Source organism: Pelmatolapia mariae, linkage group LG4 (genome assembly GCF_036321145.2).
Source record: "Pelmatolapia mariae isolate MD_Pm_ZW linkage group LG4, Pm_UMD_F_2, whole genome shotgun sequence".
NCBI lineage: Eukaryota > Metazoa > Chordata > Actinopteri > Cichliformes > Cichlidae > Pelmatolapia > Pelmatolapia mariae.
In genome coordinates, this window is record NC_086230.1 from 6,455,658 (window position 1) to 6,483,354 (window position 27,697).

At 40.6% G+C, this 27,697-nt stretch overlaps 1 pseudogene; it reads left to right on the forward strand.

The window, feature by feature from the left end:
• The window catches only part of LOC134625707 (carnitine O-palmitoyltransferase 1, liver isoform-like), a 71,883-nt pseudogene extending 44,542 nt beyond the window's left edge, over positions 1–27,341 (forward strand).
• The last annotated feature ends 356 nt before the right edge of the window (positions 27,342–27,697 follow it).

Here is a 27,697-nt window from a genome sequence, read left to right on the forward strand (position 1 = left end):
TTATCCAGAGCTGGATGTGTAATTATGTCAGAGTTAAAATGTAGTTTTTACAGTAGCCAAAAGATTTTGCAGCAGAGCTGTAACTTTTTTTTTCTGTATTTCATGGAGCAAAATGTTTTTCTTGTGGCAGCATTGTGAGGGTGATTGAAACTGGCACATCAAATGAGTGAATGCCATTAGCAGAATAAATTAAACCAAAGTCTATGAATGGAAATTGACAGGACTGTAAAAAGGCTGTAGTGCAGCGGTCCCCAACCCCCGGGCCTCGGACCGGTACCGGTCCGTGAGTCGTTTGGTACCGAGAGTTGAGGCTCAGGTGTGAAATGTATGGTTTTCAGGGTTTTTATCGGTTTTCAGCGTTATTTTGTTATCGTTTTTATCGTTAACTCGGTTTTCCTGGGTCTTTTCACGTGTGTTATGAATAAATCTTATATTTTTCGGTACCGGTACTAGTTTTATTTTGTTGTATTTATCCGCGACACCTTAAAGGCCGGTCCGTGAAAATATTGTCGGGCATAAACCGGTCCGTGGCGCAAAAAAGGTTTGGGACCGCTGCTGTAGTGTAATTGACACATGCTAGTCCTCCAGTATTTACTTGGCAACATAGTCAAGCTCAGACAGGCTGGAAACTGATTTACTCACATTAAAATGAAAAGTGCGTGCGGATCTGTCAGCCACATTCTTGTTGCTGTGCTATTTGGAGCACATCACTTCAGTCAGCCAAGAAAACGAGATAAGCTCACACTCCATTAAAATACATGAAGGTAACTATATCTGCCTTTTTTTGTTTGTTTGTTTACATACTTGGACTCTGCTTTGAAACACATTTAGACTTGGTGGCTGATACACAGGTTCAAAACTTAACAGTAAGATAAGAGGTTTCAGCATAATATCCTATGGCCACCGGAGCAGTGGTTAGATTGCTTCAACACCTAGGTTGTTGCTATCATAGACAGGAGGAGTAACACTTTAAATATGTTAAGTTTGAAGAGCTCGCCGTTCGTTCTTGTTCTTTTTTTTGGCAGCCATTTTCTGTTGTGGGGAGGGTTTGGGGAGGGTAAGGATTACTGCTATGAACCTCATACACGGACTTTTTTTTTTCACGTGTTCTGAGCTAATTTCCTCCCACTGTAAAGTTATTCTGTTCTTATCATCTAAGGCCAGTGTGCATATTGTCTTTGCTGATATAAATCAGATGAGTCTGCAGTTAAACTTTCTAAGCTGGAGTTTTAAACGTCTAAAACCATCCAGTCAAGAGAAGGAGGGTTTTCTCACATGTTAAACTCCATAACACTGATGTGGCTTTCCTGCAGGAGACCCACCTCAGGGCCTCTGAAAATGTCCGTCTCTTCTCACGTTGGAGGGGCCAGTGTTCTCACTCACTTTTCCAAGCTAGGGCACGTGGGGTTTCTATATTGGTCAGGCAGAACATTCCTTTTGAGGCTCACAGTGTCGTAGCAGACAAATATGCCAGATATTTCATAGTTAGTGGAAAACTATATAACAGTCTTGTTGCCCTAGTAAATGTGTATGCTCCTAATACAGATGACGAAAATTTCTTTAAACAACTATTCTCCTCTCTACCCGATTTAAATATCTACTCTCTTTTTCTGGGGGGTGATTTTAACTGCTGGTTAATCGTGGATCACTCATCCACTAAGAGTAATGTTCTAAGCAAACCTGCACCTGTCATTCATGCCTTTCTATCAGGATATGAAGTGTGTGATGCTTGGCGTACCCTAAATCCTCATAAAAGAGATTACTCCTATTTTTCACATGTGCACCATGCATACTCAAGAATTGATTACTTTATCATTGACACTAATTATCTGCAGCAGGTCCACTCCTGTGCCTACCATAGCATAGTTATTTCAGATGACGCCCCTCTTACTCTTCTCCACATCCTCCTGTTAAAGCTGCACAATGGCTCAACTCGACCCTTCTGTCAGATGAAAATTTTGTAAAGTTTATCCAGGATGAGATGCGCTTTTACTTTGCCACCAACTCTCCCCCAGAGACTTCCAGCCTTGTCGTATGGGATGCCTTTAAGGCTTATATCAGAGGCCAGATTATTGCTTATTCAGCAAGAATTAAAAAAACAGTCCACCTATGAAAGAAAAAAGTTAGTGCAGTGGTTCCCAAACTTTTTTTGCTAGGCCCCTTTTTGTTTTACAAGAAAAATGTAAAACAAGAAAAAAAGAAAAATTGGAACAAATCGTGGCAGAATCAGCCTGATATTATTTGTATCCCACTGTAACTTTACTGTATAAAGAGCTAACATCTCCAAAATGTCAGGAGTAGTTAGTCGTTACAACAAGTGTTTGTGAACTAAAAATCAAGAATGTGGGATACTGTTTGTCTGTGATTTGAAGAGCCCAGCGCGTGCACCAGATCTCTTCCTCAGTCATTCTATGAAGCCTGTATTACACTTAATGCAAAGAAAGGAAAAGATCTGTTGGAATGTGCCTCCTATAGACCCATTTCTCTATTGAACACAAATGGTAAATGGCCTGTATTTGTATAGCGCTTTACTTAGTCCCTAAGGGACCCCAAAGCGCTTTACACCACATTCAGTCTTTCACCCATTCACACACACATTCACACACAAAGTGAGCTCTTCCCGTTAAGTAGCAAAGCAAGTATGTTAGACTTCACGAGTTTTCCCTTTAAATTTGAAAGGAAAAATGTACATATTTGGGAATCACAATGACAAAAAAACCCAGAAACCTTTTCAAAGAAAATGTGATTGCATTGCTGAACCAAGTGAAGCAGTCCCTCACCCACTGGACACCACTCTCTCTGTCTCTGGTAGGACATATCAATTCAATTAAAATGACCATTCTACCCAAATGTTTATACCTTTTACAGGCCTTACCCATTTTCATCCCTGACACTTTTTTCAATGAGCTGGACTCTGTCATCTCATCTTACTTATGGCAGGGTAAACGCCCAAGGCTTAATAAGGAGCATCTTCAAAAATCTAAAATTGAGGGTGGGTTTGCACTTCCCAACTTTCGTTTTTATTATTGGCTTGCTAACATACGATGTTTGGTGTTCTGGTAGTTTTACCACAATCGGAGTGGTTGTCCTGACTGGGTGACTATGGAATTGCATAGTGACAATATTATATCCTTACCAGCAGCACTTTGCTCTCCACTCTTATCCTCTTCATTCAACTCCATCCACAACCCTGTAGTGGTGCACTCATTAAAAATATGGGGCCAGTTTAGGAAATACTTTAAACTCTGACTTCTCCCTTCTCAGCCCCATTGCATCTAACTATCTCTTTAAACCTTCTATCCAGGACGCTGGGTTTGTGGAGTGGCACAGAAGTGGAATAACTTGCTTCAAGGACCTATTCATAGCCAACAAACTGGCATCATTTGAACAACTTGCCATTAAATATAGTCTACCACCATCACACTTTTTCAGATACTTGCAAGTCAGGCACTTTATTTGTTCCCAGACTTCAGGCTCAAGCCCTCTACTAGAGCCTATACTATTAGAAACTATCCTACAACTCAATCCAACCAACACAGGGCTGATTTCCCTGCTTTACAATAAAATGTTAAATTTGACACATACCTCTTCATCCAAGCTCAAGACAGTGTGGGAAGAAGACCTTAACATGACATTCTCTGACAAAACATGGGCCTCTATACTAAAACATGTCAACACAACATCATTATGTGCCCGCCACTGTTAAATCCAGTTCAATGTGGTGCATAGAGCCCATTTCCCAAAATCCAGATTATCTCATATGTATCCTGAAATCACTCCATATTGTGACAGATGCAAAACTGTTGAAGCCTCACTGATCCATATGTGTACTGGTCTTTTCCCAATCTCGTTCAGTTCTGGACAGACGTTTTTCATACCCTGTCCTGGACTCTGAGTGTGACGCTGGCCCCTGGCCCCCTTCTTGCTGTGTTTGGCATCAGTGGGAATGAGGTGCTTCTACTGGCCTCTAAAAACAGGCATTATCATTCTGTTCCCTGTTGGCCAGGAGGGCAAGCCTACTGAGGTGGCGGGACGCTGTACGGGCTACTTAAACCGAATGTACAGATCATCTGTAATCCTTCTCTTTTCTTTCTGTTTATATATAAAAAGAAAAAGACATTGTTTAAAAATGCATGAAGGTTTATGAGTGAAGTGTAAGGAGTATAAGGAGAAACTGTTATGGGAACCAAAGTGACATTTTTCTTTTCCCCAATAGTAAGACGTAACATTACGCCTTTCAGTCCTGCTTACAACGTGGCAGTAGTCTTAGATATTTGGATCTGATTAGCTGCACAGAAAGCAGCTGCAGCTTGGAGGCACCACTTCCCTAAAATCCCCTCCAGGGGATATTAGGTGTCATGTAGCTCCAACCGATTTCACTCACCTCACAGCTGTTTTTTTGGATCATCGGTACGAGCCTCTTTTCTCTTCCTATAGCAGATACATTAGTGTCATTAGTGCTGCAGTCGCCTCTTCCTGTTTGCTGCATTAAACCTGTTGATTGTGCACTAGAATAGACTCTGCAGCACGAGGGTCCAGTGTTTTATGGTTGATGTGTTAATAATTTACTGACACATCTACATGTGCTCACATGCACAAAGCTCAGAGGCAAGGGAGAAGGAAAGTTGACTAGATTAAATGAAAGGTGTTGCTGTTGTTTAAGGGTGTAGACATGTGTTATTCATTTATTTTATTATTACTATTTTTTGTTGTGGTTGTGGTTGTTGGTTGTTGTGATGTCTTTTGAGAAACTCCAGATTGAATCTTACTCATTCATCCAGAAAGTGCACAGTCAACTAGCTGAAGGGAGGAAAAGATTAAAAAACAACATACCCATGCTCTCATTCTGGGGACTGAGGTGTTTTCCTGTATTGGAAAAGTCCCACCGATGCTAAGTGAGCGTGACCCAGTTATGAAAGTTTTAAGGGACCAGGCGGGGATTTTCTTCATCTGCCTTCCACTCTGTCCTTTCATGTCACAATACCACCATTTTAGACAACTCTGAAGTGTCTTTTTCTGTGGAAGCCACAACTTGTATATGATATCTGAGCCTTTTCCTACGATTTTGGTATCGTTTTGGATATGGAAAGTGTAGTTAGTTTTTTTTCTTGTAAGAATTATGTAGTAGTTTGGATATTTTATCATATGGTGAGTAGTTCTGGTTTAACTCCAACCTCAAAGCTTCACTCATTTTATTTTTTTATTTTATTTTTTTTTACAATTTCCTCAGTAGGAGAGAAAATAATCAGGGTGCCAAACTTCCTTTCTGTAGCATACAGATCAAAGATCCAGTTACTTTACATCATTACATGAAAACATCCCAGCTGTAGTCGAGCAACAATAAGTATCAGGTGATACCAGCATATCATTGTCTGAGATAGTCTGTTGGCACAGTCTTCATTTGGACTGGTACTTAATTTTATTTTTAGATTAAAAGGAATGTACCTTTTAATCTAAAAATAAAATTTGAAATGCAAATGAAAAAGAATTAATACTAGCTTACCTATTTACAAGGTTTGGGCACAGACAGAGCATTAAAACCACAGTGGTTTTCTGAGATTTATTGAAAGAAAAACCCTGTTACAAAGGTTAATATGGCATGGATAAACATGGCTCCTTTATATCCACTGTGTGGATTCATTGTTTGTTGATAATGCAGAACAAAGTGTATCCTGACCTTTATTGTTGCCATTGTATCCCATTTTTGTACACACGCTCTTTGCACAGGATTTTACTTAATCACAGTACACAGATGTTAGATGAGTCAAAACACACCTTCCTCTACATTTAATGTAGACTGATATTGGTCCCTCAGTTTAGTATAATGAGGAGAAAGGTTCGCGTAGACATGTTTTTGTTTTGTTTTTTTCTACGAGGGCCATACCATGCCTCACCTGTTCTGCAAGTCCCTGCTGTTTTCCCCACATTCCTAGTCTGAGGCAGCTGTTGTGCTCTTTTGATGTTAAAGATATGGTCTGGTTTCATATTCTGTCCAACTCTATCTTTAAAAATGGCTTTAGTTTATAACATATTAAAAGTTTGATGTGCAGTGATTCCCTGAATCATTTATAAGCTGTCGTTTTCAGCTTGTGTGCTTGGATCACATGCAGCCCCATGTGATTTCATAAGCTGGGATTGATGCTAAAATTCAACAGCTTTAGCTGATTTGCCAGCTAAACTGAGTGTCTCGGTTGTGCGATGCTGAGCCATTCACAAAGACCACCAGGTCTGAGCTGACCAGACCTGTTCTATAGGTCAGAGGAGGCTGCCATACAGTCATGTGTCTTTGATCTAGATCAGGGGTGGGCAATCTTAGTCCACGAGGGCTGGTGTCCCTGCAGGTTTTAGATGTGTCCTTGAACCAACACAGCTGATTTAAATGGCTAAATTAGATCCTCAACATGTCCTGAAGTTCTCCAGAGGCCTGGTAACGAACTAATCATGTGATTCAGGTGTGCTGACCCAAGGTGAGATCTAAAACCTGCAGGGACACCGGCCCTCGTGGACTGAGATTGCCCACCCCTGCTCTAGATGGATCAGTGATACACAATATGGTACCAAAAGTCTTGAGTCGGAGTAGCTCACAGGGTCACATGAAGCTAGAATGTCTTTTTTGGCTGCTGATACTGTTTTGGATGAGAACTATACCACTGGTCTTTGCTGTCGCCCCGTGCTCCAGTGATAAAACAGAGGCCACTGTTCATCCACTGTCTGGGCCTATGATTTGCTAGGATTGATGATGGATAATCCATAACTTGGTGCAGTCTGCAGTGTCAGTTTTAGGTCTGTGAAAGCATGTGTCACTAGTCACATGTCTGTTGTGTAAAGTGGGTCCACCTCCCATGTATCATTGTTGACAGTGGAGCCACTCACGTTGCATAGTTTGGTATGCATTTACAGCAATATGTCGTGCAAAGAAATGTCATCATTGTCTGTTTGTGGTTTGGAATAGATTAAATCACAGCAGTCCTTCTTAGTGAGAGGGACTTGCCGTCTGACGTGATCACGTGTCCCAGGGGAATTTGGAGAGTCTGACCATGTGAACCCTGCTCAGTAAGCTGTTTCAGCAGCACTTTTGTATTGTTCTCAAAGGTCTGCTTACCAGTCACAAAACATCAATCATCAACGTGTTGCAACAATGTTGAACGTCCCTGAGGACTTAAACCTGACAGGTGTTCTGTTAGTGACTTTTCAAAAGCCGTGAAAGCAGTGAAGCCCATGGGGCATTGCATCCACGTGGGTTTTTTTGTCATGCAATTAGCCAAATCACAGAGACGGATTTGTCTACACCACAGAGATGAATACAGGAGTAATACCTCCAAGCTTTTGATTTCATTGGACTCTAATGACTTCACAAAAGGAGCAGCGCCCACAGGGACTCTGGGGTGTTCACCATTTTCAGGATCGTCTGGGGTCAGCTCTGTCCATACAGAGAAGCCTTAGCTACACATTTGGCTCCTGTCATGCTTCCTCAACCAGCCTGTTGCAGTGTTTTAGATGGCTTATTTTAAACAGGTAATACAGGATGCTTGAGGTTGGTATAAGATATACAGAAACCCATGATGGTGTAAATAAATGTTTTAAGTGCAACAGGGAGTAGGTAGGCATTTAACACTTTAAGACCTGGCCCTTATTGGGCTTTCTGTATTCTCATTAGCTATAAATTGTGTGCATACATCCAGATGAGTTGGGTGAGAACTCGACTGAACAGAAAAGGCAAATGCCTTATTTGCAGGGTATACCATAAGTCCAAAGTTTTATTGTCTCTGGTGTGTCATTTCATGTACTGGGTGAAAGTGGAGAGGACCGAGGACAGGGCGCATGCAATCTTGATGTTGCAGACCTCAATGATGTTTAAGTGATGATGTTCAAGTTTAAGCGTCAAATCTCCATCCACCAAAACACAGAAATCAGTGTTTTAAAATGTCACTATTTAGTGTTTTCATATTGGGAATCTCTTGTGTATCATTCGGTGGAAATCCCCCTGCTCCTACAGTTTTGATATATATACCAAGGTTTGGTTTTGGATTCTGTTTGTTATCACTGACTCAGTGGGAGGGCATTTTTAAGGAGTGTAGGAGTGCTTTGCATCAGCTTTGGCTTTCATATTTTTCAGTCTCCTTTTGTTTTCCTTTCTCTCTCGTCTCCGTGTGTGGCAAATCTCTCAACCTTAGTCTTGTCAAGTCCCTTTTTGTGCATGTGTGTATGCAAATGTTTGTACTTTGGCTTGGACCTTCTGGCAGCAGGATGGGAGTTTACGCAAGACCCACTGTGCGTGGAATTTATTTCAATCAGGCAGTTTAAATAGTCCACAACTGTGTCATTATCTTATTATCAGCACAGGCAACAGGACTCTGATTTCCCTCACATTTTTATTTTTATTTTTTTAATTTTAATTTTTGTTTGTTTTTAGTCTTGGCTATTGTTGGTTTGTTTGTTCCATGGTTTCCACTAGAAATGAGCAGAACCGGACCGCCACGTCCTCATTATCCCCTTTGGGGTTCGGCGAGTGTTTTCTCCCCCGCTGGCATTTTGTTTCAGTCTCTGCCCGTGTGTGCGTGCGCGCGTGTGTGTTTTGCCCCTGCTTGTCCACACTTTGTCTCCCTTAGTTTTGCTTCCTTCACCCACACCCTCCTGTCTGCATGTAATCGAACTAAATACTTTCAATTTCACATTTGCCTTTTCCTTGGCTTCACTTTCTTTTTTCCAGTCATTGTTTAAATGCATTACTTTCTTTTATTTTAGATTATATTTTTTTATTCAATTTTTCCTATTCTGGAAGCTTATTTATGTGGCAGCTCAAGAGCTCCTACCTAACTGTCTTGCTGAATCCATTGGAGAACTGCTTTATGACTGTGTACTAGTAGATGGAGAAGATGCAAGAGATGTGGGAAGGGAAAAACAACTACTAAAACATAAACCACTGTGATTCCCTGAAAGAATGGATCAGGGAGAAAATCCAGAGGAAGGAAATGCTCTGTTTTTCGGGATATTGTCATTCAAATCAAGAAGATCAGTGTTTATGTGTTTATTTAATTATTTATTCACAAGCTTGGGTTTCTTTTTTCTTTTCTTTTTTTCCTGTATGCTCTAAAAATATCTCAGCAGGAAATGTAAAGGACATGAGAGCATGTCGTGTCTAACAAAGGAGTGAGCTAATTTATTTTTCAGTTTTGGGAAATAGTCTGACTCAAGCGTCAAGGAGGCAGACATTATGGGTTCCCAGAGATGAGCAATACATTTACAGCGACCCCCGTTATATGTGAATCTTGATCTCCTCCATACCTGCTTCATGCCCTGGAGGACGGGGCTGTGGCCCCCCACACCCTCTAGCAGATCATTACATGAAGGAACCTTTTAAATACAAGCGCGCTCATGCTCACAGGTGTACACACGGGTGCTCACACACACAAACTACACCCTTTTTGGCTGCTACCTCAAAGCACACTGTGCGCTGTCGATCTTACGTGCTGCACAATAATATTTAATATTTAGTATTTACTGTTATATTCCCATAGATCATCGCGATGATGTTGTTTATTATATTGCTCTCTTTTTCTTTGCTTGTTTTCTCTTTTTCTTTCTGAACAGGTGATCCAGGTGATTGATATATGTATTTTTTGTCTGTTTGTTTTGTTGTTTTTTGTTTTTTGCTCTTTATCACCGTTCCTCTTCCCCGCTGTTTTTCTTTCTCTCTTTCTTTCTTCCTTTTCTTTCCCCAGTGAAGTCTGTCCCGTATTTAGCAAGTGAAAATAAAATAAAATAAACAATCTATTCTAAATTATTCAAAATTAGAATAGATGAAAAACGTAATGGACCGTGCTAAGGGTGCTGTTAAAATGGTGGCAGTTATGAGATGCAGTTTAAAAGACCAAACACTAAATTAGCCTATTTATAAGACGAAATAATCATGTTCAACACGAGTTGCTAGCAAGAATATGCGTTTTACTCTGTGTGTATCAATTTTCTAAATTTGCCTCTAAGCCGCCTGTAGCACGGTGGTCACTGTCAATGCTGAACCCAACTTCCCAACTTGTGTGATGAAGTTACAGATGGAGCACAGGTAAAAATATGTGTTCATTTAAAAACAGATTTGAGCTCAATCATACAGATTATCAAAAATGAGACCACGTGATGATAGCATTGTTGATATGAACACTGTAACACAGGTTAGAGTACTTAAATCTACAAGTATAGATGACGGTGATTTAAATTTGGACCCATAAACAAGAATAGATGTCGACTGGATTTCACAAAATCGTAAGTATTCTAGTCATTGAAAGAGACCAACTTCCCAATTGAGAGGTTTCTGAATTCCAAAAACCGATGATGAAATGTAACATTCCACATGTCTGTGAAGGTTCTGAGTCATCCAGGTCATCGTAGCCTAAGGAGCTTGGAAAGGAAAGCGTCTGGACTTGTTTAAATTGCTTGAAGACGTTTCACCTCTCATCCGAGAACTGAAGAAGCTTCTCGGATGAGAGGTGAAACGTCTTCAAGCAACTTAAAGAAGTCCAGACACTTTTCTTTCCAAACTCCTTAGGTAACATTCCACACATTTGCCTAGTAGACAGTAATCTCAGATGTCTGTTGTTAAATGATCCACTGCTGCAGTGCAACTAGATCTGTGTAAACAAAGATTTCCCACTCATGTTTCCAGGAAAGACGCTGTTGTACACACTGCCTTTATGAACCAAACATGTGTTCCTCAGAGGTAAAAACTTTCATGTAGTTCAAACCACCAGGATAAGCCAAGTGAGAACATTGTGCAGTTTATTTTTCTAACGCAGCCCTGAGACCCATAGTCTGAAATCAGCCTTACTTCTCTCATTGGTATCTAATCTAAAAATAAAGTGGTACTCTTGGAAGCCATTACATATAATTTTCTGGGGGGAGACAGATTTTGGCAAATGCCCAATGGCCAGTCCCGCTATGGTCATGCTCAATCTTATAAACAGTACTGTACTGTACTGTTTATAAGATGACGAAACGTTTCTCCCACAAAACGCTATGTCCAGATGAACATAATCAACTTTTGAAGAATAATCAAGCTTATACAGCTTATACAAATAACACACTGAACAGAATGCTCCCTACAAAAATGTAAAGTATAAGTGACCTATAACATTACATTGAGTATAGGTTCATCATAAATATCCAAAGTTGGTACTGGAACATGTTCAATAACACATCATTGTTGGCAGGTGGCAGATAGTTGAATCTAGGAATTTGACAAGCATGTGAACAGTTTTTTTTTTTCCATTAGACTCTTAAAAGACTTGGCATATTTTCTCAAGTGGACCATTTCTGATTTTTGAAAGACTCGACATGGGACCCGAGGGATCAATCTAATCCAGCAGCTGTTTACTGAAGAGTCATCAGAAAGAATAGACTGCAGAGTCCTGGCCTGACGAGGTAGCTCTTCTGTGTTGTGCCATCCGCTTCGCCAACACACAACACAGAAGAGCTACCTCGTCAGGCCAGGACTCTGCAGTCTATTCTCACCTACAGGCCAGTGGACACTCTTTCAATGATGAGGATGTACACATCCTGGACAGGGAAGAACGCTGGTTTGAGCGCGGAGTCAAGGAGGCCATTTACATGAAAAGGAAAAGACCATCTCTGAATCGAGGAGGGGGCCGAAGGGTACATCTTTCGCCATCTTACAATGCTGTGATTGCAGCCATTCCCCAACTCTCTGTGAATGGTCCTCATGGCCATTGATCAGTGGGTTTTGGTCAGTGGTTGTTGATCAGTGGTCATGAGAATTTGCATAATTAAGATTAAGGAACTGACCTCACAGCCCATTGTTCCTTCAGTGGGCTGGTTTCAGTCATTATGCAAATGTAGTGTTTATAAGATTGGGGAAACCTGCAGTCAGCTGAGACTGAAGAAGTCACTTGGATGAGTGACGAAACGTTTCTCCCACAAAACGCTACGTCCAGATGAACAGAATCAACTTTTGGAGATTTACTTACCTGGATGATTGAGCATGTATCAAGACTAAGCAATGAGATGGCTCAAAACACGAAACCTATTTCATATAGGTTGAATTCCATAAACCAGTAATAATAGAAACATTCAGCGTTAGAAATATGAGAGTTTCACTTACTACCAGCAACCACGAACATATCTGAAGACGTTTGTTTTGTGAGCATTTTAAGTTTTGAATGAAAACGTCAGCCATGTATTTCAAAAGTTATCTCAAGTTTCAATGTCCATTAGTGTAAAAAACATTTTAAAATATTTTGCCTTTTGAAATGAGACTATTCTTTTGACACACCCTGTATATGATTTTTATTGTTAACCCCTGGTTATACGAGCCAGGAAGACACAGTTGCAGGCCCGTATTCAGCCTTGGCAGCTTTCTAATCTTCCTGTGAGCCGACCTAAAAACTCATGTGATGCGCAATCATATACTTAAGTTGAAATATATTATTAAGAATGGATATTCCTATTGATTATGTTGGCAAATTTCCTTATGAGGTGCTGCATTTTCCTTGTAGTGGTAGGTTTTTATCAAAATTGACTTTTCTGATCCTAGCTTTTGCCCCCACCCTTTTTTTTCTCCCCTTCAATTAAAATCCAGTAATCATTTTGTATAATGAATGTGGAAAATCCTCCTTTCCTAAACAGATCTGTGGGGAAAATAGTTTCTCCTGCTTTTCCTGTTTTGATTTTGTCTTTTTTTTTTTGGTCTGGCTTTTTAAGTGCATGTGTAATAAATCATAACTATTATTGTCTGTGAAGGTTCTCAGTCATCCAGGTCATCGTAGTCAAAGGAGCTTGCAAAGAAAAGTGTCTGGACTTCTTTAAGTTGCTTGAAGACGTTTCACCTCTCATCCGAGAAGCTTCTTCAGTTCTAAGGTCAAATGGCGGTCCCAGAGTCCCAGATTTAAACCCAGTGGGAGTATCCCCCCAAAGAGGGACAAAAGGACCCCCTGATGATCCTCTAATCGCCTGAGCCAAGGTGTGAAAACGGGTGTGGGTCCCAATCAGCCAGGGTTTCGGGTGAGCTCATTGTGAAACCTGACCCCACCTTATCATGCGAATTCCTGAGGTCAGATGGCCCAGGATGTGAGTGGGCGTTAAGGCGTCTGGGGAGGGAACTCAAAACTGGATTATAGATGGCAGACAGTTGGTGTCGTAAACCACCGCCTCTGTTCAAAGATGGTCGCTCACAGTGGACATAGATGGCTTCTTTCACTCCTCTTTCAAACCATCTGTCCTCTCTGTCCAAAATGTGAACATTGGCATCCTCGAAAGAGTGATCTTTATCCTTAAGATTAGGGATGGGTATCGTTTTGGTTTTATCCGATACCGGTGCCAAACCGGTACTTTTGAAACGGTGCCGGTGCTTAAACGGTGCTCAAACCGGTGCTTAAAGAATGGAGAACACAAACTTGGTCCAAAAACCTCTCATGTTCAGCTGTTTTTTTTTTTTGTTTTTTTTGTAAAAAGATAACAATGTTAGCCTTTTCTGCAGCTATAGGGCATATGTGGTATCACTCTTGGTTGGAAGCAGTGCTTAATCAATGGAAAAACACAAACTTTGTCCAAAAACCTCTCATGTTTAGCTGTTTTTTTGTAAAAAGATAACAATGTTAGCCTTTTCTTCAGCTATAGGGCATATATGGTATCACTCTTGGCTGGAAGCAGTGCTTAAACAGTGGAAAAAAAACACAAACTTTGTCCAAAAACCTCTCATGTTTAACTGTTTTCCACTTTTTCTTTGGTCATTTTAGCCTTTTTGGCCAGGGTGAAGGGAGCATCTGCCATCAAACAAGAAGACAGCCGCATGTAACTACGACGGTGTTTGCTAGTTCACCTTACGTGCATTAATGTAATAACATGGTTAGCCTACTCAACGTAAATTACACACGAACAACATTAAGCTACTCACGCAGAGAAGAACGGCTGCTGCTGCCATCATCATCCTCATCATTTCTGCTACACTGGCAGGGCTAGGGGCCAGGACTCTCCTCTTCGGTCCGATAACAGGCACCACACCCGCAGTAGATGTGCCGGTGTGAGGTCTCACAGCAAGCTATCAAACACGGCGCATTTCTCGGCTTTAAAAAAAACCGCTATGCGTCGCCAGGTGTTTCATCGGATTTGAGGTGTTACCTCCTTTGACAGTATCACAGTACCAGCTTAAAGCACTTGTTGCAGGCTGCTGAGTTTGCATCTTTTGCTGCGAAGTACAGCCAGACTTTTGACCGCTTCGCCTTGGGCATTTTTAATCTGTAGCTCTGCTCTAAAAGAACGTACGTACCTGGACCCGCCTACTATCCTCGGAAACGTAAAATGATTGGCTAAAATTGGCTCAGGAAAAAAAAGCACCGAAATGTGCGCTGCTTTTCGGTCTGGTTACTATCGTTTATGTCAGAACCGGTGCCATCATGGCACCGGACACCGGTACCCATCCCTACTTAAGATGCAGATGGACTGCTGAGTCTTGTCCTGTGGAGGTGGCTCTCCTATGTTGTGCCATACGCTTGTGAAGTGGCTGTTTGGTCTCTCCAAATCATAACTATTATTCTTTCAGTCAGTCAGTCAGTCTCTCACACACACACACACACACACACACACAAACAGCTGTCATTATCAGATTTGCTTGTACTGCTTTAAACCACATCTCCCCACCTGCTTTTGTCTGCTTCTAGGATCGCGGTGGCTTTTGTCTGACTTACGAGGCTTCAATGACCCGTTTCTTCAGGGAGGGCCGGACAGAAAGAAAAAAAGAATACCAGGTGCCACTGATCCAGGTGTCTGTTCAAACTTGGAAAGGATACAGCCTTAAGCCTTACGGCACCTCTCTGCATGCTGCAGTGACTATGAAAGATAACACTAATTAACAATAATCTGTAAGAATGCACACACACACCTCTTCTAAATTCCTCACAAAATCCAACTCATAAGCTGTGTGGATCAAACTGTTGAAGTTTTTGGGTTCAAGCCATTTTTCAGTGAGCGTCAGTGACACGGTGCTGGAAACTGATGGCAAAGCTGTCCAAACGCTAAGGCCAGCTCAACTCTGTCAGTATTTGCTTTAAATGGTCAGATTAATAACTCAAAATATGACAGTCATCTTGAAAATTTTTACACAAGTCATGTGAATTTAGTAATTGTGTTAAATCATCCAGCAGGAGGAACCGTATGTGTACACATTGTGTGTACACTACGTGTGTGAATGGGTGAATGACTGAATGTAGTGTAAAGCGCTTTGGGTACAGGCCATTTACCATTTACATTCACGCATAGAGCATAGCAGCTATATAATTGCTAGTTAGTCCAGACAGGAGTGGTGTGAATATCAACACTTCACCGAGTTCTTTTGATTCCTCAGAGGCATCTGATGGAAGACAAAACACTGCTGAGTAGACCATTTAACACTTTATTTACTGTATTACTTCTAGAAGGGAGATGCGTCCTGCATGACACGTTGCCGCAGATCTCAAAATGGTGGTGTGCCCCTCACAGTTTTATTACAGAAGCTCTCTCATTCTAGTCTAAACAACAGTGTCTCAGTAACTTTCTACTAGAGATGGTCCCCTCTTATCTACATTTTCCCAGGCAAGTGTGAGTCTGCAGCTTTCTACTCCCCAAGGACACATGGTCTCATGCCTTTATTTTTAGGGCTGTGTCCACTTAATACTACACTATATAACTTTATAACACTTATTAATAAAAAACCATAACATTATTGAAGCACTGAAAATTATTTAATCCCAACACTGGTCATGATCTAACGGAAGCGGTATTTTGGTCCCTTGAGTCAACAATCATTTTGCTGCACAGCAGCCACCTTCATCTATTAAAGTTGTGTTTGCTTTGACAGACAGAGGAGGAATGCAGACGCCTTTTCCAACTGACTTCTGAGAAGCACCAGAACCTTTATCGGATGGCTATGACTGGAGCAGGAATCGACAGACATCTCTTCTGCCTTTACGCAGTCTCCAAATACTTGGGAGTGGAGTCGCCTTTCCTCAAAGAAGTAAGCCTTTGGTCGTCTAAGGAGCTTAGAAAGAGAAGTTCATCAGTTGGTGTCGGTGGTTTACGACACCAACTGATGAACTTCCCAGACACCTTAACGCCCACTCACATCCTGGGCCATCTGACCTTACCTAGCCCCACCACACGATAGGGTGGGGCTAGGTTTCACTATGAGCCCACCTGGGGGTGGGACTCTCCACCATTTGACCCTAGAACTGAAGAAGCTTCTCGGATGAGGTGAAACACCTTAAAGCAAGTTAAAGAAGTCCAGACACTGTTCTTTCCAAGCTCCTTAGACTACGATGACCCGGATGACTGAGAACCTTCACAGACATAAGCCTTTGGTCGTTTCCCGAGAATGGCTACATTTAGATGTACTGATATTCAGTCTGTTTGGTTTAATCATCCTAACAGATTAAACAGGACCAAAGTGAATGAGTTTCAACTGTTTCAAAAATCATGAATACCTTTTTATATGTAAACAGATTGCATTGATTTGAATGGACGTGCACTTCTTTAGCAGAATTCTTGTTGGACAAAACAAACTTGAAGTTAGACATAAATAGCAAAGACTCTGTCAGGTGGACAGAAGAAAGAGAAAGCAAGTGATCAATCCCGTATACATCCAAGTATCATCCAAGTAGATCTGAAAAGTGAAGCCAATGTTGGAAGTGCCTGAAACCTGGCTTTTTTTTCTAACCACCAGCGTTGTGCTGCTCACCTAATGAAAATGATCATCAACCTCCTCATACAGGATCCAAGTAACACTATCCTGATGACGTTATGTCTAGAGATGGCACGATACCACTCTTTTATGCCCGATACCGATATCATAAATTTGGATATCTGCCGATACCGATATAAATACGATATAGATATTTAAATATCTTGCTGCATTTTGTATAAGTTCAAAAACACTAAAGCTATTCTGTTACACCTGTATTCAAAAAATACACTGCACCCAAAATATTTCATAGTTCAGCAAAACTGATCAGTCTAATAAACTTAAACCTGCACCATCCTCTCTATTCTGGTATTTTAAAGAGTACTTAGCGGAAATATTAGGCAAACTTAATTAATAGGGTTGCCAACTCCCAGCAACTCCCCCCCACCCTCCACCTGATAATGCTTAATCGACTTCAATTTAATGCACATGCATTAAATTGAACTCCAGACGCTGTATTGATTTCTGTGCATTTTTTTATACGTATAAAAAAAAATGCACATCAATAATTTTTCTACAATAAATAGATTCAACATCTTTCTTTCTTCAACAGAATTGACTGCACAGATGGTTCTTCCCAAAGGAAAAATTACTTTAGCTTACTAGGTCATAAATTTGACTTAATATTTACAATAATGGATTTCTATACATTTTACATCAGATGAAAACTTTGGTTGTAAGATTCAGATAATTATTTATTAAAAGCTAGACATGAGAATTAGAAAGAAAAGTATTTCTTTGTATCCCCCTTTTCCCTGTTAATGCCCTACCTGCCCCCCTGGGATAACTTTGCTAGACCCGCCCCTGCACAGTTACCAGCTGGCAGCGACGTAGAAAATGATCCTGGTGTAGAAAGTAATATTGAATAAATTCTAACAACAGCTTATCAAGCTTAAACGTGCTGCTGTTGTTCAGCCGCTTGTTTCCTCTTTCTGGTGCAAAGTGGGCCAAAACAAACAAGAGAGACTCGCGACAGAAAAGCCGATCAGCTGATCATTGATCAGTTTCATGATTGAAGTAGCAGCAGGAGAGGGAGAGAAAAAAGGCAGTCGCTCCATATATCGGTTGTTAAGCTTAACGTGGGAATGCTTTACAAACATTCAGAGATGGTCTTACACACTTGCTTTACTTCTCTAGGTTAGCTTTCTTCAAGATGAAATGCCGGTTTGGAAGCACATAGCGAGGCTCCGTGGAGTGGAGTTCACACCGATGCTTTCGGTGTGAACTCCAGACCGCTGACAGGTCTCGCACGCCACAGCCGCTCTATCACGTGAGGCATCCTGCTCCGACGTGCTAAGGTCATGAGCTGGGTTACGCCATGTCGCAAGTTTTGTGAGGTGCTTTTGTGACATTTAATGGATCAGATTACATTTTTTATTTCTCTCTGATATCCGATCCAGTAATTAGGTCAGTATCGGACCGATACGTAATATCGGATCGGTCCATCTCTAGTCGGGATGAGATGCCACTGTTTTCACTTCTGCACAATATCTGTCGGCAGATCATCAAAACAATTGCGCTAATGAACTGTTGAATCCTTAGGTGATTCAGCCTTAGACAGATCAACAGTTTTGGACTGAAGCATATCTGACATATTAGATCCATCCAACACTTTTCAAAAGAGTGCAAAGCATGCAACAGACTCCAGGTCCATTTGAACCAGTATCGCCCTAAAGCTCTCTGAGCATTGCTTTCTGATGAGATATCTCTCAGCACACACCAAATAGCAGCCAACCTATCTGTGATATATGTCTAGAAGACCAATGTGGCACTGCAGTTCACTCGGTCCCCCATTAAACATTTGTAAAGAGAAGAAATTTGGATTTGAAATTTGAATCCGACAGACTTTGGACTGGATCTACTATGAAAGGGCACTACAGTGAACACAGAAAGCATACTTCCTCAATTCCTTTATCCTTGCTTATACACCAGAATGTGACTTACTCATCACAGATGCTTCGGCCGACTCAGCAGCAGCATCCAGTTTGTCTGTGTCTTGACACCCCAGGAAACTCACATATGGCACCATTGTAGTAGTCTCTGCTCAGATTTACTGACCTTTAAACTGACTGATTCTTTATATGACTGAGTGAAAACTATATTTTCTGAAGCAGTCAAGACTAAAATTTCTGAGATTGTCTTAATATTTATATTTTGTGTTTGTTTACCTTAACTGTTGTGCAACCCTTTATATCGACTATATTTTCTGTAAATTTTAGCCTTTGTGTACAGATATACTTCAACTATAAGTTAATAACATATAATGAAAAACTTAAAAACACATATTACCAAAAGGTGCTTCTTCAGTAGTCATGGTAAGCAGTGGGACTGATGAAGACGCTGAGTGAATATTAAGTAGGTCAGACTTTTAGAAGTACCCTCATTTCTATTTGAAAACAAAGAGGTCACGTATCAGTTTATGTAGTTAGTTTTAAATCATGGGCCTGCTGGAAAATTGCAAAAGAAATGTGGAATGTGCTTTGAGGACACTGCATACTCACAGCCTACTGTCCAAGTGCATGGTGAGTTCACTGATCCACTTCTGGAGTTGGAGATAAAGTCTTTCATGTTTATTTCCTGCTTCGCCTCTGCAGTCTCAGATATTTTTGCACATGCGGCTACAGTTTCCTGAGCGTGTACTATATTTATGTGTTATTGTAATTAGTCTGTGGGACTAACTGCAGTTTTAAGATTCTGAGCTCTGACATTAAAAACAGAACTCATTGTCTTTTAACTGGGATTTCTTCCAATTGTAATATCCTCCTGAAAACTGAGGAAAAAGAATCCTCCCACATCAAATCCTCCTTTAACTTTTTGTGATTTCCTTCATTTTCAGAGCAGAAAGAAGCCACCCAAACGCCAAAGATATCAACTGAAAGCCCAGGATGTCCTCTGTTTATTACATCAGGACTTAGTAGGGTAGCACAGATAAGTCAAAAGATGTAGACCAAAAACAAACACCCATTACAGAGGACATAAATGAATTGGCTGGTTGTTAAGCTTAACGTGGGAATGCTTTACAAACATTCAGAGATGATCTTACACACTTGCTTTACATCTCTGGGATAGCTTTCTCTGAGATGAAATAATGGATTGCATTTATATAGCGCTTTTCTAGGCAACCAAAGCGCTTTACAATTCCACTATTCATTCACTCTCACATTCACACACTGGTGGAGGCAAGCTACAGTTGTAGCCACAGCTGCCCTGGGGCAGACTGACAGAAGCGAGGCTGCCATATCGCGCCATCGGCCCCTCTGGCCAACACCAGTAGGCAGTAGGGTGAAGTGTCTTGCCCAAGGACACAACGACCAGGACAGAGAGAGCAGGGGGATCGAACCGGCAACCTTCCGGTTACAGATGAGCTTCCCAATCCCCTGAGCCCCCTGTTGGTATATGTTGGTTTTTACTGCTATTTCAATGACAGTATATGAGCTCTGAAATTCAGCTTGAATTAGCTTGAGACAGTCTGCTGAAACAAAGTGAAAAAATAAAACAGAAATACAACTTTGCTTCCTGTTTTTTCTAATATGCACACCAGTTTTATCATGCCGGTTTGGTAGCGACGCTCCAAATGCTCAACCAGACTGCCGACAGGTCTCGCACGCCACAGCCGCTCTATCACGTGACGCATACTCCTCGTAACTTATAAGCTGAGTTACGCCATGTCGCAAGTTTTGTGAGGTGCTTTTGTGATATTTAATGGATCAGTTTACATTTTTATTTCCCTCCAATATCCGATCCAGTAATTTAGATCAGTATCGGACCGATACGATATTTAATATCGCATCGGTCCATCTCTAGTTATGTCCTCAGGCTCTCGTTTCCAGTTGTATTGCACACAACATGTTTAGTGAGATCCACTCCTTTGCCGATGGCGGCAGCAGCAGAAACATTTAAGAGTTCATATGTAGTTCATAGTGGAACTTTCATGTAGTTCATAGTGGAACTTTCACAGTGGTTGCCATCACAGTGACTATCACAATCGTTTTGTGTAGTATGTGAGCAGGCTGTCTCAGCTTTTAGAAATGCAACCATAAAAGACTTAAGAGCAGAACAACAAAATGGAACCTCCAAAAGTTGATTCTGTTCATCTGGACGTAGCGTTTTGTGGGAGAAACGTTTCAGTCTCAGCTGACTGCAGGTTTCCCCAAATCTTATAAACAGTACATTGCATAATGACTGAAACCAGCCCAGTGAAGGAACAATGGGCTAGGAGGTCAGTTCCTTAATCATAATTATGCAAATTCTCATGACCGAGAGTTGGAGAGCAGCTGCAATCACAGCATTGTAAGATGGCGAAAGATGTACCCTTAGGCCCCCTCCTCGATTCAGAGATGGTCTTTTCCTTTTCATGTAAATGGCCTCCTTGACTCCGCGCTCAAACCAGCGTTCTTCCCTGTCCAGGATGTGTACATCCTCATCATTGAAAGAGTGTCCACTGGCCTGTAGGTGTAAATAGACTGCTGAGTCCTTGCCTGACGAGGTAGCTCTTCTGTGTTGTGCCATCCGCTTCGCCAGGGGTTGTTTGGTTTCCCCGATGTATAAATCCTGGCAATCCTCCTGGCACTTAACAGCGTACACTATGTTACTCTGTTTGTGTCGGGGGACCCGATCCTTGGGGTGAACCAGTTTTTGGCTCAGCGTGTTTTGCGGTTTAAAAGCCACAGAAACCCGGTGTTTAGAAGAAATGCGTCTCAACTGCTCCGATACTCCTGACACATATGGGATCACTACAGGTTTTTGCTTGGGCAGCAGTTGTCTTTCTCTTCTGGATCGGCTGGAGCTTTCTTTTGGCGCCTTTCCAGCTTTGAAAAAAGTCCAGCTGGGATAACCACATTTACTCAGGGCCTTCTTGATGTGCTCTTCTTCTGCCTCCCTGGCCGCTGTGTCATTTTGGATGGTGTGAGCACGGAGTCAAGGAGGCCATTTACGTGGAAAGGGAAAGACCATCTCTGAATCGAGGAGGGGTGGTTTCAGTCATTATGCAAATGTACTGTTTATAAGATTGGGGAAACCTGCAGTCTGCTGAGACTGAAGAAGTCACTTGGATGAGTGACGAAATGTTTCTCCCACAAAACGCTACGTCCAGATGAACAGAATCAACTTTTGGAGATTTACTTTCCTGGATGAATGAGAATGTATCAAGAAACAAAATGGAACGTGTCATTGATCAGCTGCTTTAAAGATGCATATCTAACACACAATGAGAGACAAAGGCTCCTTTTGTTCAGTCAAGAATGCACTGCTGTGAACTGCTTCTTTACCAAAATCAAGAAGAGAGGTCAAAGCATTCTTCTTAGCGAGTTTTGTGTCATTTGCTCTCTGTTAGCTGTTCACATCTGCCGCTGCATGTTCACCCCACCTTTTTCTCACTCAATCCCTCATTTAAGGTTCTGTCTGAGCCTTGGCGTCTCTCCACCAGTCAGACTCCAGTTCAGCAGATGAATCTATTCGACCTGAAGAACCACCCAGATTTCATCTCGCTTGGTGGGGGCTTTGGACCTGTGAGTTGGCACATTTACATCTTTTTATGGCACTAAGACAGGGAGACTACATAATGTACTTCTGGAGGCGTTAATATGAAACCTCGTGTCTTCACTGTCATGTCAGGTTGCTGACGATTGTTATGGAGTTTCATACATCATCGTGGGTGAAGATATGGTCAACTTCCACGTGTCTTCCAAATACTCCTGCAGTCAGACTGTAAGTAACATCTCTGTGTCTTGGGAGTTCAGAGTCCCAGTGTTATATAACACACTGTTGTAGGAAAGCTCATTTACACCAGACAGTCCTCTGGAGCCTTTTACAACTGGCACACTCTGGCCTATTAGGCACTACATTGGAAGCATGTCCTCCATTGGTGGGAACAGCATAATATTGTTTGCTTTTTGTGACTCAGTTTTCTTCACTTGGTCAGCTTTGCCCACACCTACCCAAACACAAAGTACTTGCAAAGACGACTCTGCCTTTCTCATCAGCGATCCAAAGCAGAGCTATTGTGACAGCTGCACACACACATAACATAACTTCCACTAAGTATGTTCTTTGCCATTTTGTAGTTTTTGTCCTGTGCTACTGGGTTTACTACTTCGTCGTCAGCATGTAAAGATTAAAACACTTGTAGCTGTATGCTGCCCCCTTCAGTACTGGAGGAAAAGCTTCACCAGAACACAGAATTGGGTTATTGAATGGTACCACAAGTATCTGTCCGCTGACATCCTAGTGTGGCATTAGTAATCATTTAAAAGAACATGCAACACGTTTGTGACCAAGATGTTCAACTAATGTCCAGCATCATTTGGATAAACACTTCCTATGTTCCTAGTGTTGGGCTGGTGGTGGTTACTGTTTTATAACTGAACTAAATGATGCAATGATGAAAGTAGAACTAAGGATCCTTCAGTGTGAACGCAGTGAAACCAAATACAGACCTAGTAAAGTCAGGATGTTTATCTTGGCTCTGTCAATCTTGAAATGTTGGTCTTATACTAACGAGTCTTTAAGAGTGTTTCTTGGCTTAGATGGCTCTTTGGATGAGTCACTACAGTACAATCAAGAAGTTTAGTAGTGTAGTAAGACAGGTTACTCCGTAAATACTACCAAAACTGGATCTAACCTATAAAGGCAGGGCCTGCTTCAGACTTTCATTTTAAGTCCTTTAAATTCCTGAAATTTCTTGTTTGAAGCCACCTTGACTTTTGTGCACCTCTCATCCGTGTATTTGTACAGTAAACCAACACTTGGAGTATTACTTAGTAATCTTAACATCACAAATCAGCATGACCACAAACGGTGCAGGATTATAAATGTTTAGGGTGGATTTGTGGTTTTAAATGACACATAAATGTTGTTGAATTTTCCCTGAATTATTTCTTAATACAGGCTATGATGTCATGTGGACAAGATATGTGGCATAGCCTTTGTTCCACGAAAGGACAGAATGTACTGTTTCACACATTTTCACTTCCATTTTAATCACCTGCTCTTCTCAGTAAACACACATTCATCTAAAATAAAAAAAATAAAAATTCTGAAAAAAATGCCAAAATCAACCCTTTGATTTATCAGATGATCCTCTTAATTCTAAACCTCAACAGCTAATATTTTTACATACAAACCGCTAATCTTTGGAGTTGTTTCCAAGTTTGCAGAAAGTTTTGCTTTGTCAGCAGCAAGAAAATGGCTAGAAATCAAAGTAAAGATGAATTGCTTTTTCAGAGAAAAACCACATTTGATTTCCAGTAAAGTATTCGTGTGAGCATCAGAAAGGGGAACAGTCCGCAAATTGATGACATCAGTTTAGCTACAGCATTACTAAGTTGCTGCATGGTTTATTTATCATCACTATAGACAATTTTATACATTTGGAAAAAAAACAGGCAGGACTCAGATCACAGTAGGCCTAAATGTTAGTTCCTCCTCGCTCTAAATGGGCCTTTAGGGCTGACCACATGTGCAAGCACAGCTAATACAAAAGTACAGACAATTTGTGTTACCTGAAATTAAGAAAAATGCTAGTTTTTGGCTTTTGTTCGTCAAATTGCAAAAAACAAAAATGTATTTTAGGTTTGCATCTAAGCTCAAATTAAACCCAACTCACAAAAGAATAAAAATACCAGAGTTGCAATTTTTTTTATTGGCAAGTTTCCTTTGAAAAGTCAAAACTTTTTGACATTTCAATTTTTGTTATTTTAGCTCTATATTTCCTCAAATGAGGCAAATACATCATGACACTGTAATGATGAACTGAACTACATATTATTTAATGGCCTGCAGCAGAGCAGTGCAGGGTACTTCAATTCGATTCAATTCAATTCAATTTTATTTATATAGCGCCAAATCACAACAAAAGTCACCTCAAGGCGCTTTATATTGTACTTACACCTGATAGTCATGCTGATAGACTAATTTGTGCTTTAATCGGTGCTGCCTTAATTGTAACACTTGAGTGTGTTTTTGGAGCTCTATGTGTTTTTAGCCAAAAATGACTCTTAAAAAGAGATCGCAGGCCGCTGGTCTAGAGAAATTTGAGTCTGATGAACCATGAGATGATTCTCGCAACGATAACTTATCCAGCCTGCTGACAGGGAAACGAGAAGTGAGAAAAGTTGGGGACAACTATGTAAATAAGCTGACTGTGTATTTACTATGTACATAAGTTTTTGCATTCAAAAGCTAAATACAATTACAGCATGGTGTTTGAAAATACATGATGGTAGATAAAAACTAATTTTGTCCAGAGTGATTGTACTTTTATGTTCGGCAACAGCTCAGGAAGTCCTCAATCCACACTGACTTCATGGTTCATTACGGGGGAAATGTCAACTCAGGAAGGACACACACACACACACACACACACACACACACACACACACACACACACACACACACACACACACACACACAAACAGGAAGAGAGAGTGAGATCATTAATACAAAGGATTGCAGCAGCTTTTGGATTTTAACTATTTTTTTGGATTTTATATGAACAGTCATAAATTTCATTCCAAATTTTAACCTTTGCTTCTATTGAGATGTGTTTTTAATTCTACGATACCTTTCCTGTTCAAATCGTTTATTCACATAGTAAAGAAGTAGCTAAGGAGCTTGGTAAGTATGAACAAAATTAGTTAAAGCACATTTTCTCAAATAAAGAGGATTTTTCATCATCTGCAGTTCATGAAAAAAGGTGCCACATTAAAAAAACAAATCAGTAGATCCACAAATGATGGATAAAGACTCTTCTCAGCTATTGAGGTACAGGTACACTTCATGTACTTATTATTAATGCACATCCAGGCATCAACTAGTCCTTGTAAGGCCTAGTTTGGGTTTTCATGGCTCCAAGAGAATTAACAATTGAAGAAAGGGATAAAACATGAAACTCCAGCCAAAACTCTTCATAGCCACAGGAGAGACAATTGAAAACTTCCCAGAAATTGAAATAGTAATAATCATGCTAAAGCCGTCTTTTTATGCCATTTTGGAAAAGTCCAGAGCCTTTATATATAGCATATGCCAAGCAGACTCAATGGGAGATGAATAACATGTAGCCTAGAATTAAACATCTACAATTTAAAGAGACAGACAGGTCAGTACCTCACTATTGTCTCTAAACATTTAGATCCATAAAATATTCAGTTTCATTAACAGGAGCAAAGTTCTGGAGGGCGGTGCACGCTCTCATTTCACACGTTGGCCTGTGTTTTCCCAGAAAGACAGACAGGCCACGCAGTTCAAACCTGTGTGGAAAAGCTGATTAAAGAAAAAAATTCACACTAAAAACAAATCCAACAAAGCTGCTTCTAACACACACATTTACCTTTCAGATCAGTGTCTTAAAAACAAACAAAAAAAATACATAAAAATAATTTTAAAAAAATCCCGTCCACATGTGCAGTTTTAAAAAATATCTTCGTCCACATGTAAACGCCAAAAACCTGTTAAAGATTGTCAAGAACAAGCCAAATCCTAGCCTTGTAGTAGTGTTGGCCAATTAGAAGTCTAGAAGCCTGTGAGGGAAAGATCCAACCCTTCAGTACTTATGAAAAGTTTTTGTTTTTCTGGAAAGGCAGCTAATTTAGTGTTACTTTTCAAGTGCCTTCATCATTTCAAATGTTAAAAACTAAAAACAGTTTTTTGGCTGATGTAGACTCACAACTTAGGAATGAAAAAAATGCATACAGCATGCATAAATTTTAATTAAGAAAAAATACATTTATTCAAAACCAGGATTTTGGTTGTGAGAGCGTCTGCGTTGAATGGAGAAGTTCACTCTGACGCCTCCGACTTTCTAAATGGAGGGACAGTAACTGCGTGTGAATATGTAAGCGTGTAAAAACTGCAGATAGATTAACAGCAACAGTATTTTGTCTCTATCCGTGGTTGTAGAAATGAATCTCATGTAAACATAATGTGGCGCACAGTGTCACGTCAACAAAGGCGCACACCTTTGATGTTGCGTGAGTAAATCTCTGTTTGAAATTATGAAAGTCATTTGAGTTTCAAAACAGAACAAAAAATGACTCTTACTCAAGAAAATGACATAATACTCGTTCCTGTTTTTTCTGTGATTGTTTAGATTTGACTGATTCACTTTATGCAAAGATAAATGAGAGTGGTTTAATGCCTCACATGTTGTGTCCTGTTCTCAGAGCCGTTAATGGGTCTTTTGGTGGCAAGAGTGTATAGATGGGTCTAATGGTTTTTAAGAAGGGCCCACATGAATGCCTGAACCCAAGGGTTACATTGAATTTAATGTTTTTTAATGAGATGAATGTCTATAAATATTTTGTTCTTTTCGTTTTGAAACTCTCCAAAAATCCCTTCTTCATTCTAAAGAGGGTTTGACTTCTCATTTCTCTGTCCATGTTCTCTTTCTTCTGTCTCTGTGGTTTTACTTATGTACCCAGTAACACGTTTGTCTGCTTTATACACTTCCCTTTCACTTCTCAATACTTACTTTTTCTTTTCTTTTTTTCCTTCCCAGGACTCTCACAGGTTTGGAGTTCAGATAAGTAAGGCTATGCAGGACATCATAGCTCTTCTCTCAGCTGATCCCAAAACCTCTTCGTCATCCAAAGGCACAGGCCATCCGCAGTCCAAGAAGCTCCAGTAAAAACAAATGTCGGCCAAATATTTCCTTAATGATTCAGAACCCACAATGTTGAAAGCACAGCTCAACAAGACATTAATTGACAAAGTTAAAGTCAGAGGCAAACAACAGAGAGCTTGTTTCATAGATACAGATCTTTCATCAGACACAACAAACATGTACAGCAGCCTTTTACAGGCCAACACATAAACATACCTAGTGTTGTTCTTTTTTTTAAACCTCCCACTCAGTGGCAAAAGATAAGCCTCATCGCTACCAATCATTTGGAAGGCTGTTGTGCATCAGCACTCTGAAAATCTGTGATCTTCAAGATATATACTTAGAGTGAAAGTGAGACAAATGTCCCTGATAACTGGTGG